Below are 16,208 nucleotides of genomic sequence, written 5' to 3'. Positions count from 1 at the left end.
GCGCAACCATCCAAGAGTGTACCGTAGGAGGACAGAGGCGTCCCTAGTTGCTTCTTATCTGGGAATATCGTTTTAAGGTTGGCTACCCAACGCCAAAGTCATCAGCTACGCAGTTTCCCGCGATGTCACTGTAACCCAGTACCTAAACTAACCTTCTTAAAAAGTACTTCGACGGGATCGATAGAGAGGTCAGACATTCCTTTATCGATTTCGAGGACACCATCACAGCCTTTAGCAGTGAGTCTTCCACTTCCTTGATGGCAGGTATTTCTACCTAAAAGGTACTGCAAACGTACGGTAGCCTGAATATAGTTTTTGTGGGATAGTTTCTGACAGAATAAATCCCCATCAACCCCGTCCGTGAAGAAGTTTACCGCTCCTTTCTTCGATTAACCCCGCTCTACCCAGTCCTAACTCGAGGGAATATACATAGATAGAGGCGGACTTCTGTAAGCCATTTCTGAGGCGCTGTGATCTATGCGTTCAGGGTGAAGTCAAAGCCCTCCAGAACTCCAGAGTGTTATCACATTTCGGGACATCGAGCCCATCCTCGTTTTGAATAATCGAAACTTTTCATTGAAGGATATTTTGGCCATCGGATAAAATCATATAAAGCTGCAAAAGTCCCCAACGAACTCCTGAAGCCAGCTACATACATGTATGCTTGCGTTCTGTGGAATTCACCACTCATTGCTGAGCCTCCATCATATGCTTGGCCATAAAGGTACGAACAAACTATACCTACATTCGAAGGATACTTCTTGAAAGTTATTGCTGGCATTCTCCCGAAACGTCTTTGACTTTTAAAAATTCTAAAAAGCCTTCACGGAGCTTCGTTGTCGAATCCAGATACCGGACGCGAATGGAGAACTGTTGATTGCCATTTTTTTCGGTAATTTCGTCTGTTTGATATAAAGATCCATCGTCTCTGTGTCCTCGAGGAGTGATTCTTTGTCGATCACACAAAGTAATAGCATCAATGATGGGCTTTATTTTTTAACGGGATTCCTCTATAATTTTTCGTTTTTCACTATCAAGCGTAAGTTTTTGATGCCAACAATGGAGTTTTATTGTACTCATTTTTCTTGTAGTCGAAAATATTTATCTTGCATGATGCCAATTGTAAAATGGGTTTGTGACAAGTTGGCCCAATTTTGCACCAACTGCCAAATGGAGGGATATGTTTTTTTTTCGAAAAATGCAAAAATTTGACCTACCAAATCGTAACCTCTAAATGACCTTCGACGTTCAACTTGTCCGGGACTTCTAAAACGGACGAAATTTTTTTTTCTTGGAAAACGAAAGAATATAAAACACCAAGTCGGGGATGCGCTATCTTTTTGTACTATTCCGGTTTCAACCGAAAGTGGGTTTAACAGGCCGGAAGTCTATTATTTTAACTAAAAGTCCATTCCACAGAATCAGTTCCAGGGTCAGTTTAACCCACAATCTGTGCAAATTTTTCACTATTCACTGCAAATAAATAGTTCATTATTTTTTTATTACTTAATACTTATCAATATGCCGCTGTTTGCATTCCATGCGGAAGCTCCTTTCACTGACAATTGATATATTCCAACAGGTCACCGCAGACAAAAAATAGATATGTACACCACATAAGAAGACATATCTAGGTACTTATTTATTTGTACAATCTCTTTTGTGCCACCGACGGATGACCATTCCGGCTATGGACAGCAGGCTGGTAGGCATGCAAGAAGCAATCATCACGCGCGTAAACTAAACTACTTATGTATGTGAATATGTATCAGGGTAGCCAAACCATTTATAAGAATTCACCGATTTTGCCTGAAACTTCGTAAAATTCCCCACCCATAGATAGATCTTTATTTACAAAAAAAAAAATTATTTTGATATATTGCTGGTCTGTTTATTTTATTTTTAAATGCAATTCATCTATTTATTCATAAACCAAACTTTTATAAAGTTAGTTAACAAATAAAGAATAATAAATGTTTATATAAAAAAATTTTAGTCGCAACAATTATTATTATTTTTATTTAATTTGAGTTTTTTTTATAAAAATATAGTTCATTCTTTAACAAATACCGTATAAATCCAAGTTTTAAACTTTGTGCAATATTTGAAAAAAAAAAATCAACAAACTTTCGTAAAAATTTCGAGCTTTTTAATTCGATTTTCTAGAAAAATTTTGAGTATGTAGTTTTGCAGCCCACTCAATTCTATTATAATAAAGTGCAAGTGTCGTTTTAGAATTTTTTCGCCGAAGTTTTTGCGGTTTACTTCCATATAAAAATAAATCTATAAATTCTAATTATTTAATAGTCAATGCCATCAAATCCGCACCGTGCGTTCGATTTTCTAAAATGAGGCGTCCAGCTAAAAGCCTTGGACTGTAGATGTGCAATAAGGTTTTACTTTTTTGAAAAGAGTTGCCACCTTTTAAAAAATTATATTCAAATTATTAAAAAAAATAAATAAATTATTACAAACTGGGTATCAATCCAAATAGTTTTGAAAAGCGTTGTTTCTTAGCTGAATTATAGGAGGGTTGCCACCTGTTTAAAAAATCATATTAGGTAAGACAAATATTTATCACTTTATGGGTGTCTAACGAAAGGGGTTTCAGAAAGTAGTATATAATAATATTGGGAAGAGGGTTGCCACCTACTTGAAATGTCGAATTTTGTTTACTTATACCCACACAAGTTATACAAACTATAAAAATATGGATGTCAAGCGAAGGAGTTTATCTTTAGTTTGAACCTTAAGAATATTTTTTAGGTGATGGAAGAGGGTTGTCACCTGTTTGAAAAGTTAAATTCAAATTATTTTATAAGTTAAATGAATTATTAACATATGGGTATCAATCGAAGGGGGTTTGAAAATTTTTTATTTGTGAACTGTATTTAGCAGGGTTGCCACATGTTTGCAAATTAAAATTCCACTTAAATCATCAGTTAATTAAAATGTGTATCGCGTGTCCGGCGAAGGAGAGTTAACAATGATTTAACTTGAGAATACGATTGAAGAGGGCTGCCACCTGTTTGAAAGGTCTAGCTCAATTAACTAATTCAAAAAGTATATTAAATATAAAAACACCGCAGTCAAACGAAATATTTAGTTTGAACTTTTCGAATGTTTGAAAAGAGCTGCCACGTGTTTCAAAAATTACATACAAATTCTTCAGTAAGTTGGATGAATTAGGGTATAGGGTGATTTGAAATTCGATGAAAATAAAAACATGCACTATGCGAGACTGCTTTTCACTCAGAAACGGCTGTAAGGTTTTGATGAAATATGGCACTCGGATCTCTTATAACTCTTACTAAAATTTAAAATATTTTTTAAGTTTTTGAAATTCAATTCTGGGCGTCTTAATGCCATGCGGGTTCACTAGTTATGTTTATTCATTATTTATATGAAAGCAAATGCGACAAGGAAAATTCTAAAAAAAACAACGGTAACTTTTGGCCATTTGAAACTTTATTATACTAGATTTGAACGAGCTGAAACTCCCCTCAAAAATGGCCTATTCCCCGATTCATCACGCAAGGTGAAAATCCAAAATCCCCGCAATTCGGCGAATTCCCCACGAGTTGGCTTCCCTGGTATGTATATTTGCTGTTTAATAAGGTATTTCCCAAATTGATCTGTTTTTTGCGATATTTATTAATATGTATATCTGTATAAAACATACCTTCCACGCGCAAGCTTGCGCACTACTTAAATTGCTAACTGATAAACTTCCTCCTCTTCATGAAGCTGTAGTTAGTAGGTACTCGTATATCCATAAGCCGGACAGTTGGTTTTTGCACGCCTGCCTGCTAGCCAGCCAGCCAGCCACCTTGTTCATTTCTTGTATACATTTGCTCTTGTCCAACTCGTGCTGGACATTAAATCGTTATGACAATTCAAGGTAAGTGAAGGCCAAGGCTCAAGTACATACGGTAGATAAATGTATATGCATACCTACATACATATATATAATTACTGATGGATCAAAATAACGTCATTATCGCAGTTGTACCAGCATGCTAAACATTTTCTACATATAACGGAATTCGAATGTACTAGGGCCAGACGACGACAAGGGCTGTATGTATAGCCGGCTGGCAGTCTTGTTAATTTGCTGCTATAACGGCTGGCTGAAGCCAAGGTTACTCGTATACATATTTATGTATGTGTGTATGTATGTAGCTATCCTGCCGCCATTACCGTCTTACAACAGTTAACGCTAGTTTTACTGTTAATGGCGTTATTTCCTTTTTTCATGTGTTACATGCCTCATCACATGTTTTTGTATCTCTTCAGTGAATGTGGTAAAACGCTGTCACTACTGATTAGTTGTAATTTTGTCGACCAGACGCTGTAAGTCACAGATTACACGTACAGCCGTCTGCGTTGTGTGTACGTGCGTGCGTGCGCGCGGGCGATCTTTTCCACCCAACATGCCCATGTCTTACGCCCACTTACAAGTGTCCCTCAGGCACATGCGCAAATGAAGTCAAGTCCTTTCAACACCAGCTTGACGTGATGGTATGCCAAGTGCTTTGCACCTTTCATTTCTAAAGTGCATTTCAATGTTCTAGTTTGTTTTTCTTCCCCAGCCCCGCCATCATTTCACCTACATAAATATGCCTTTACATACAGACATACTAACTATGTAGGTATGTGCAGTGTGGACCCTGTGTTGCAATGTCATGTATTTTGGCTTAGGCATTCATGTGATCTTATTGATCAGTATCGCTTGATGCAACAAGCAAGCGCTCAAGGCGATATTTTTTAAACACCATCTGCGTGAGTTTTGCTTCGCTTCGTTCGTTCGTTTGGACGGGCGATTTCATTATGCGTGGTAAATGTGGAGCGCGGAATTCGCTATCTTATTTTTAATAGCGACTGTAATTATTTGACTTTTAAACATACTTATGTAGATAGTATGTAGAAAATGCAAAGTTAGCGTAGCTCCCCTGCAGCAAATTGAATGAGCTCGTGCTTGCCTTTGACTAGCGCGTTTTTAGTCGGTAAAACTGCGTTTTTAGTATTACTCTCTGATGTCAGGATTTTTTTTTAAAGGGATTTGAAATTTTTAAGATATGATTAATACAAATAACTAATTCTTTAAAAAATTAAGTGCAATGCTGAATAAAAATATGGGTACCAAAGAAAAGAGAACAATCATCAGAATTGAAAACAATAAAATTAAAATGTTCTTCTCAAACTTTATCCTTGAATATGCTTAAAAATTTCCAATAGCCGTTTTTGGGAAAATATATTTTAAGAACGAATATGTTCACTTCCTTCAATTTCGTAACCTTCAGGTAACCAAATTTCAGCGGAGGATATGACCGAAGTGTATTTACCGCTAGGGAGCGCTGAAGTCAAAATAAAATATATATTCGAGATAAAATTTGTATTTTATTTGCGCTAAAAATTTGTTTAACCCTTTCAGTACAATCGTCCAATATATTGGACAAACTTTTTTTGTACTTAAAGCTCTTTTTTCTTAAATAAAGCAATTAATGAGCAATAAACATCTCTGTATACAGGGTGCCCTAGATCACTCTTCCACCCCTTCCAAAATGGAGGAACATTTTTTTAATGGAAAACTCAGGAATAAGATAATACCAAGTCGGGGATGCTTTATGCTTTAGTCACATAACCAACTTCCGGTTTCAATTGGAAGTGGGTAAGATTGACCGGTAGTCAATTTTTTTAAAATGGGATATGCATGTTTTCCCAGAGTTTCGGATTCTGCGGACAAAAATACATACCTCTTGCCGGAAACTTTTTTCTGAAATAAACTTCCGGTGAAAAGAATGAACTTCCGGTGAAAATAATGGACTTCCGGTCGGTTTAACCGACTTCCGGTCGAAATCGCTAGTCGGTAATAATACCAATGTTTTCGTCTATTTTAGAAGTCCGGGACAAGTTGAAGTTCGAAGGTCATATAGAAGTTCAAAAAGGCTCTTCCGATAAAAAAGTTCCAAACAAAAGTTACGTATTTTTATCCGCGGAATGTGAATCTGTGGTACATGTACACACACATATAGATATGCCATTTAAAAAAATGGGCTTCCGGTGCGTTTAACCAACTTACTGTTGAAACCGGAATGGACTGGTGGTCTAGGACACGCTGTATATGTATGTGTTAAGAGTTATATCAAGTTTTAAAGCAAAAGAAAAAATTACATAAGAAACGCTCAAGAAGAGAAAAATAATATTTTTTAATCAAAATTTCTTAATCAATTTGCAACTCTGGGTCAACAAAAACAGTAGGTAATCTGATGTTTGCCATTTTTTATTGCATATTTTATTAACACTATATTTTGCCAACATTTCTCCATTTGCCGTTTTTTTTCAGAACAATGCAGCGTCAGAACCAAATAAACTGTACTTATAAGTTATTGGCACCATATTCACTTGTATCTTCGTCCTTTATTTGAATGATAAGTGTCCTCTAAGCGTCCTGGCCGATGGGTTCAGGCTTATGTCAGTTCTACCTTTCTGCTAAAGAATATGACGTCTGATGGGGAACTCGAATCTGGTCAGGGAACGTCAACCTCTCTCTGAATTGCGTCTGAGTACCGTTTTATTATGCGCATTTGGGTTTCGGGCCACAGTGATATTGCGGAGAACTACATAGCTGACGACTTGACATCTGTGACCACCTCTAGGTCTTGAATATGCGCAACTGTAAAACCCATTTGACTTCGAGTACATTGAGGCGGCCGCAAATGCTCCTTATGCTCCCAAAGCCGCAGCTCTCGATTTTAGTGGGTGTTCTGACATGTCACGGTCCAACTGATATTTACGCTGGGAATCTTAAATGATCCGTTCCGGCTTGGTTTGACCTGTGTTTTGTTGGCTTTAAGCGCACCGGTCGATCGACCACACAAAAGAATATAGTAGTCGGGGAAGCCAACTCGTGGGGAATTCCCCAATTTCCGGGGAATTTTGTTTGTGTGGGTAACCGGGGAATGAACCGTTTTTTGTGTTAACTAATTTTTATTTTTTTGCTTCACTAATTTCGAAATGAGTTAAAAAGTTGCGCAAGAACCCTGAGTTATTAAATATTCAAGTCAGCAACGATTAGTGAACGATGGCAGCACTATTTAGAAATTTCTATTTGACATTTCGCCATCGGCTGTGATTTTTTGCTTTTCGTTAACAATTGTGACAACTTTTTAAAATTTGGCGCGAGTAAATTTTTTTACCACTATATGTATGTAAATATTATCTGCCCGATTCTGTGCACTTGATAAATTAAACATTTTTATAATTTGTAAATTATTTATTATTTAGAAGTGGCATCAATAGATTGACAGCGTTGGCTCAAATTTCTTAATGTGTATGCTCGATCTTCGATGAGCCTTAAAAAATTAATTAATTTATGTATTAAGTATGCAGCTACAAAGAACCTTATCGTCCTTAAGTATTAGTCTGAATGTATTTAGGGTATTAGCTATTAGGCTAAGTGATATCAGAATTCATAAAATGGATATCCCTACCACCTTCCACATATTGCACAGTATCTTGGCAATAGCTTGGCGAAGGTTGGTTTTCAAATGCGCCAGATGTGTAGGTTTATCCGTTTTGACATCCAAGTTTGACGTTAGCCAAATTACAACCCTGAATAACAGAATGCAACGTCCGTTATAAACTAGTTTGGAGAAAATCAAAGAATGTGTAGTATATAACTAACTAGTACATAGGTTACGGCCAAAATCGCTTAGGCGGTTACTGCGCAAATCAAGAACTAGTTATGTTTTTATAAGGTCAATAATCTTCTGCATAGTATAAGCATATGTACATATGAACATACATATGTATGTACATACTTTCCTATGGCCGCATACTGTGATTAACGTCTCATAGATAGAGGGCATAAGGTTTGGTCTAAGAGCTCGTAAAAGTAGTGATATGCAACAAAGCATCATAAATCTCTTAACAAAAACACGTATGCACACACACATTCCTACCTACAATGGAACAACTTATCTACATATGTATGTACTTTACAAAGTGTTCGGTTGTTGATTCGCAGAATCACTGCTGCACCAGCGCATTTGCATGAAGGCAGGTACAATAAGTGCAAGTGCATGTTTTGCTATATTCGCTCTACTATTGATCCTAATGAGGCATAAATAAGACAGTATCTTTATGAAGACATTTCTTTGATAATTAAGCGCTACTAAAGAATAGTCTAGGCGAAGAACAAAGACGTAGCCCTTTAGTTAATGCAGTCATTCTTCAATATGTACATATACAGTATGTATATATGTATGTAGGCACAGGGGCAGCTAGAAAAGTTCGAATAATACTTGAATTGGGTAAGAGGTAAGGTTGTCAGCATTGTTAAAGGGTTTAGGTAAAATTTTTCTATAAAACTTAATTGTGGAATATTTTGCTTGTTCTCAGATAAACCAGCGCATCTTCACACAAAAGAAAAAAGCCCTGAATTTTGAACGTTTTGGTTTCTTCCGTAAGATTCCGTTTTAGAATGCAAACAAGTATAACACTGTGCGACAAAAACCAAAAACTTTTAAAACACACGAAAAAGTCAATATATTCACAAAACTAGGAGCCAAATATAGTAAAACTGCGTTTTTAGTTTTTCTCTCTGACGTCAGAATTTTTTTTTAAAAGGACTATGAAATTTCTGAGGTATGATTGAATAAAAAAATTATTTAAAAGGTTTGGTGCATTGTGTAGTAACAATATGGGTATAAAAGGAAAGATTCCGTAGAATTAAAAAAAAAAAAATAATTTTTTGTTACACCAGGACGAGTAAGTGTTGAAAATGTCCTTTTAAAACTTTATCCTTGAATATCCTTGGAAATTTCCAATATTTATTTTTGAAAAAAAATACATGTCAAAGACTAACATGTAAACTACCACATCCTCGAATTCGTCCTTCAAACTTTATTAGTTTTAGATAAAAAAAATTTTACCATTCTCTTTATAAGATATTGATAGTTACAATATACATAAATGAAGATACTAGAATCATTACACTGTACAGCACTCCGCACTACAGATTGAGTCATAGGTAAAAAAGTAATTTCTCCGTTTTTCGAAGTTATCCTCCGAAATCGAGATATGGGCCTTCGGACTTCGAAATAGGATCTTTGGTAAAAAATTATTTTTTATCATTATATATAAATAACTAAAAAACTAAAAATATAGACGTAGTCCGCCTATTGCTCTTATTTAAAAGGTGTATAACCTTATTAGGTGCAAACTTATTCTACAGGTGCTATAAGGGGGCAAAGGTCGGATCTTCGAAAAATTGAAAATCTTATATTTAAAACAATTATGACCTAAAAAAATTGATATCGTTGTAAAGGTGAATAAATTCCCTGTCTTTCAATACGCATATTTGTATACTTTGTATGTAAAAATTTGAGAAAAACATTTACAAGGAAAAAATACCTTTTTTTATAAAAAAAATGTTTTAAACAAACAAATTACTAAGCGGTTTTTAATAAATTTATATCGTTGTTAACGCAATCAAATCTTCTTTCTTCTAATATGCGTATTTATATACTTCGTATAAAAAAATTTGAGAAAAAACACTTAAAAAGAATAAATACCTTTTTCTATATATAAAAAAATAAATTAACAAAGAAATTACTAACCGATTTTTAAGAATTTGGTATCGTTGTAAAGGCGATTGAACCCCTTCGTATATAAAAATTTGAGAAAAAACACTCGAAAGCAAAAAATATCTTTTTTTTTTATAAAGAAAAATATTTTAAACAAAAAAATTTCTAACCGATTTCTAAAAAATTGGTATCGTTGTAAAGGCTACCAGAAAACTTATACTTTCGTAAGCCCAAAAATCTCGCTTTTTATACTCAAAAAAAAAAATATTTTAAAACACATTTTTCCTCTATATAAACCCTGGATGAAAGGCTAGCTACACCCTTGTATACCAATCAATTAAAGTATTTAAACCGTAGGTATATCATACGGTCAGTTTGTTCTTTTAGAGCGCATACATGGTTCCATAATAATGGTTCCAGTATCTTGATTTATGTATATTATAACTATCTATGTATATCTTATAAAGAAAAGTGTAAATTTTGTTTTTCTAAACCTAATAAAGTTAGAAGGACAAAATTCGAGGATGTGGTAGTTAAAATATTAATCATTTATTTATTTATTCTTCACATTTAGAGTGCACAGTATTATATGGTTAGCTTATAGTGAAACGTTGCTAAGTCCCATTTTAAAAATTTGGCTTTTTAAAGCAAAGCAAAACTCCCTTGAGTCAGAAGGATTTGACCTCTACTCGAAGATTTCGTACTATTTTGGCATTATCGGATTTTCGGTACTTTTTTTGGACTAAGCAAATTATCCTTTCCGTGAATATAAACGAGAATAAATAAAACAAGTCCAATAAAAAGTGGACTTAGCAATATTTCACTTTAAGCTAGCGATATATGTATACATACATGTGTTTTAAAACGTTTAATTTCCCAAATTAAATTGCTGCGTCATTACTTCTTTACATACATAGATACATATGTAGGTATGTATATAAGAAATGCACATGATTATAAACATTAGTAGGTACATATATACATTTCCGTTTACTTATACACACAAGAATTGTTAAAATAGGCATATCTATCATCCTTGCTCGAATGTTTGCATATAAAAAATTATATCCCCCTTCTTTCCAAATATTGATTACATAAAGTGACGCAACAAAGCCACTTTGCCACACTTTGTCTGACGTGTGCGAGCAACGCACCAATAAATTATGACTAAAAAAAAAACTTTAGTAAGAACATTTATTTGTTTCAGTTGTCAGAAAGGTGGGCAGAGTGCTTTTAAAAGCAACTACATAAATACATATTTCCATATCACGGTAGTGTGTAAAATACAAGTTAAGTAGTTGCTCAATTCGTGAAAAATACTATGTACATATGTATAAATTATGATTAAATATAAAAAAGCTGTAATTTTACATTTTGATATTGTCTGTTACCAAATATTACTGCAACTATTCATTCGTAACGAGAATTAAAAATTGATAATCAAGATTGGTCAAACGGAAATATTTTCATATTTTCCAGCGCTGCAATGTGGGAGAAATGAGGAAAAAGCTGACCTATATTCCAAAACTCAATGTTGTCCGACTGTTGAAAAACATGGTAATTTGTCGAGAGGAAGGTCCGTTGCTTAGTGGATGAGAAGTATAAATCGCCCTTTGTTTGTATATTCTTCATTAGAGCCATTTTAACTGCTATTCACACTAAAGTTTGTGCCGATTTTCTCATTGGCTCTAAAATTGTGCTTTGGAAATTTGATTTTAAAATAGATAGTGGTTAAAGCACTTAATTATTTTTTGCGAGAATTCTTAAAAATTAATTGTAAAAGCTGTCTCAAAAAAAATATATATTTATATAGGAATATTTTTTTTTTGATAGTTGAAAAAGTTGTGATCGCCGGAGATCGGGCTATTGAAGATAATAGCAAAAACAACGTTCTTCAAGAATTCAAAAGGAAAGTAACCACATTCGTCCAAATTTTGTTGTAATTCACGATTGAATAGCGCGATAAAATAACAAAAGTACTTATTGTGTTGTGTGGAAAGCTTACACAGGGCAACACTGATTTTGGTGCGGCAAATGTTACAGCTGTTTTTGATAGACTTTTTTGTACTGGTTATGAATCCGTAAATATAAAGTTTCCATCAGGTCTAGATTTTGAGAAAAACGAGGTCAAAATGTCAAAAAATCGCTGTTTTTGTAATATTTGAGAAGCTCTAGCAGAGAGAGAAAAGATGATAAACCCCTTCACTTAGGCTTAAATTAAAGCTAGGCCTCTCGAATAAATACTGTCCCTGAAAATACCATCCCTGCACCTTAACCTGATGGTCACTTATAGTCATTCATTGAAAAACAAAAAAATATTGAAAAAAAAAATGTTGTTAAAGTCGGTTTTTGCTGTTCAATAAATGACTTTAACAGGTCTATTCTGCACGTTACCGAAGATTTTGTAACCGGAAAATTGTATTACCAAAAAATGTTAACAGTTCTTGTCACCGCGATTCTAGGTACGTTGGTAATGCAGTTAAAATATTCAGCAATTCAGCTATGAAGAATTGTGAAAATCCTGGCATTGCAAATTTCACGGGGCAATAATTTGTTACCAGCTTATGAGATGGTAACAAAATTTACCGGTTACAAGAGTACACAGAATGCGAAAAGGGTTTAAAAATTGACAGGAACTTTATTTACCGGTTACAAAACTTTTTATTACCAGCGCAGAATAGACCTGTAAGTGACCTTTGGGTCACGATGCAGGAATGGTGATTTCAGGGACAGTAGTCGAGAGTTCTAACTTTAATTTAAGCATAGGTGACAGGTTTTATCACGTTTTTTTCTTTGCTAGAGCTTCTCCAATATAACACTTTGAGTTTTTAAAAAGTACCGTTATATGGGAAGTGGGTGTATTTGCAGGCAGATTTATTTATGTTTATATTAACTCTAGGTTAACTTTTACTATATATGAGCAGCTTTTTTCTGATTTATCCCACTGTACCCTGTTCAGAAAAACCCTTTACCGATCTGTCATTAAACATCCATATTGTAATGCTGGATTTCCACTAGGCCAAAATTGTGATGACAAAGTTGGGCATTAAAAAATATTCGTGTCATTACATTAAACAAATAGTCATTAAGTTCATTTCCACATGGCATTTTTTAAATGGCACACATTTTTCGTCATTTCAATGCCTAGTGGAAATTCGGCATAGTACTATATTTAAGTCATGGAAAAATGGAATTTGGCTTGGAAACTGATGCAAACCTTTTTAAAAATACATATTTTTGAAATAAAGCTTTCGTTTTTGACCCATACTGTAATATTTCAGTCAACCTATTAAGTATGAAATTTTATTCCATATTTTCCAAATAGGAGGCAATCCTTTTCAAAAGGTTTGCGTTCCAAAACTTTGTGTTGAATGTCATTTGTTCGGCACTAATGCTATACAATTTCGTTGAACTTATAATTTAACATAAAGGCTTGTTACCAAATTAGGCTTTTTATTTAATTTATTAATTATAATAATTTGGGCTTATTAAACAGGTGGCAGCCCCTAAAAACTATTTTTGAAATAAAGCTTTCCCATACTCATTTCATAATACTTATTTTACCTTGTTAATTTAACTGATTTTTACTTTTGGATCAGGTGGCAACCTTCTTAGAAAATATTTTCGTAAAAAATTGCTTCTGATTATTTTTACAACCACACAGTTCTGATATTTTATTAAACTAATTAATTGATCGATGCCTTCAGAGTAAATCGTTTTGGAATCCGTATTGTTGTATTACTTTATTTTACTTATTGATTGATTGACTTTGACTTTATCTTTTGAGGCCACATTTCAAACTTCGTAGACAACAAATCTTCACAACAACAATAACAAATTTTTTATTTTAATTATGCAGTTTTATAGCCCATTAAATTCTAGTATACAAAGTGTAAGGTGCAAGGGGCTAATAATTCGCATGTTGCTATTTTCTTCCGTAAATAAAAAATTAGCAAAAAAATTAAAAAAAATAAATGGTAGGCACTTCATGACACTTAAATTGAATGGGCTATAAAACTGCATACTTAAAAAAGTGTTGTTGCAATTGTGTTGAATTTGTCTAATTATTTCTGTTCAAAGTTTGAAATTAGGATCCACATAGTTATTAATGTTAGAAAGTAGCTATACCTTTATAAACATAATAAAAAAAAAACAATTTGAAAAAAAATAAATAGCCCTAAACCGGTTGATGGTATCATTTTGTCGCGGAGTGTACCTGTTATATTAAAAGGAGTCCCTTTACTTTTTTTTATAAAAGTCATGCTGGGTATACAACAACACCAAATAAATTCAGATTTCAATCTTTGTACAAAAAATATAAAAATTCTTCAAATGTTCACCAAAATTTCAAGCTTTTTAAAAACTGTGCAATGAATGCAATGGCAATGTTCTCCATATAAAAAAATTATCGAACATACATACTTTGTATGGGAAAAAACGTGTGACACCTTCAACCAAAAAAATTCTCAAAAATAAACGGGATTTTTTACCAACTTTCAACTTGGCTTTCTTTATACTAGAATTTAATGGGCTACAAAACTGCATACCAAAATTCTATCTAAAGATTCTTATTAAAAAGTTTAAAATTTTGGTTATAATTTGCAGAATTTTTGTACAAAGTTTGAAATGTAAATTTATATGGGTTTTGTTGTCAATGTGCTTTGTCTAATCCACAAGAAAATAAGGGCTGTTAACATTACATACATATACGATTTTATCGCCGAAAAAATCCTAGATAAGCAAAACTTCAAAAAAAAACATTTCATGCGGAAGTTTTTAAGCTGTTTTAGATTAAAAGGAAATCCCCTTCACGAGAACATATCTAAATTTGGGAACTACACAAAACGCACGGTTGTCAAAAATGATTTAAAGTGGACCGAATTAATCAAACTGGCTTAATAAATAGTTCCTGGTGTTTAAAATCTTCTCGATTGAAATCGAAACTGGCTTTCACTTGACGTAGAAATTTTGCGTAAATTCTTTGGATTGGTAATATTTTTAAGGCCGAGAGGTTATAGATAAATAACATGTTATCGGTCTAAAAATTTTTCTTGTTTTTTTGGCACGCTTTAATTAATCAAAATTTTAACAATATTACGTAAATATCAGAAAAAATCATGCCTTACGAGAATTTAAATTAAATAACTTATAAACATTATGGGTGGAGTTAATCTTCACGTTAATTGCTTGCTGGGCATTTTGACTGAGTTTGTCAAAAAAATTAGGAAGCAAAAAAAATAAAAATAGAAATAACTAAAGTCTGCATTCTCACTCAAAGCGAAATATTTACCTACAGATATTTAGTATTTTTAGTGAGTGAGAGCGGCATTCTCGTCTGCTGATAAGCAATTGTTCTGGTGTATGTTTGTACATGTGTAAGTATGTATGCACATACATACATATTTACGCCTAGCCAGTGGAATTGGCTACGGAGAAGGTTTTGTTTATAATTTTCGCTATTATTTTGTATTTTATGCCTTTGTCATACAGTTGAAAATGAAGTCATCGCTCGAAAATACTTTAAAGTTAGTGTGTTGCGATAGAAAACAAGTCGAGGGCATGATGTGAGGGACAGCTTAAAGAGGTACGATATGCGGACATACATATAAGAAATTAAATTAAAAATTAATGTACATACATATGATGTTTAATCAGAGGGTTGGTAAAAGTGTCTAAACCACTAAATTATACAATAAAAAAGTTCAGAGAAAGAATGGCTTTATTTTAGACAAAATGTTGGGTTGGCCATGTTTAAGATTGAGATTAGGATTCAGATTGAGATCGAGACTGTGATTAAAATTAAAATAACTTTCTTGTTAACGTCATCAGATCAGCACCGTTTTTTAGATTTTCAAAACTTTTTCAAATTAAAGGGCTTGGCCTGTAGATGAGCAATAAGGTTTTGCGAAAAGAGTTGCCACTTGTAAAACATTTTAATTAACATTGTTGAATACGTTAAATCAATTATTACAATATGGAGATGTTATTTCTTAGCCACAGGAAGGAGTGTTGCCAGTTCTTTAAAATATCAAATTCAATTTAAATTAAGGCAATTAGGTAATTGAGATATGTGTCTCAATTTGGGTGTCGGACTAAAGTGATTTAGAAAGCTTTAAGTTTAAAAAATATTTTGAAGAGAGTTGCCACCTGTTTGAGAAGTCGAATTAAATTAAATTATACACAAGTTATGTATATGAAATATTGAAGAGTGCTAAGAAATCTTTAGTTTGAATATTTAGAATATATTTGAGCTCTTTGAGGAGGGTTAGCACCTATTCAATATGTAAAATGCAAATTATTTAATAAGTCAATCCAAATGAGTTTGAAAGGCTTTATTTCGGAACTATGTGGGTTGCCACATGTTTAAAAAACAAATTCAACTGGTTTGCGAAAATTAGGTAATTAAATTGCATATGTATGCATCACTATATGGGAGTCAGACGAAAGAGGTTAAAGAAGGTTTTAGTTTGAAAATATTTTGAAGCGTATTGCCACCTGTTTGGAAAAGTCAAAATTAATTAAATTGTCCACATGTTATTTGAAAAATTAAAACATGAGTGTGAACTAAAGAAAGTCTATAATTTGAACACTTAGAATATTCTGGAGGTATTTGAAGGG

General features: G+C 33.4%; 1 protein-coding gene across 1 annotated transcript in view; it reads left to right on the top strand.

Moving 5' to 3' along the window:
• Positions 1-15,155: 15,155 nt before the first annotated feature.
• The window catches only part of ringer (tubulin polymerization-promoting protein ringmaker), a 30,760-nt gene continuing 29,707 nt past the window's right edge, over positions 15,156-16,208 (top strand). Inside the window, exon 1 of the mRNA XM_017620300.1 lies at positions 15,156-15,174. The gene's annotated coding sequence lies outside the window, so the exon portion shown is untranslated. The remainder of the gene's footprint in view (positions 15,175-16,208) is intronic.

This window comes from Rhagoletis zephyria, unplaced genomic scaffold, assembly GCF_001687245.7.
Source record: "Rhagoletis zephyria isolate East Lansing unplaced genomic scaffold, Rhagoletis_zephyria_1.1 Rzeph_scaffold_02115, whole genome shotgun sequence".
Lineage (NCBI taxonomy): Eukaryota > Metazoa > Arthropoda > Insecta > Diptera > Tephritidae > Rhagoletis > Rhagoletis zephyria.
The sequence above is the reverse complement of the archived record's forward strand: the minus strand, read 5'-3'. Positions and strand labels throughout refer to the sequence as shown.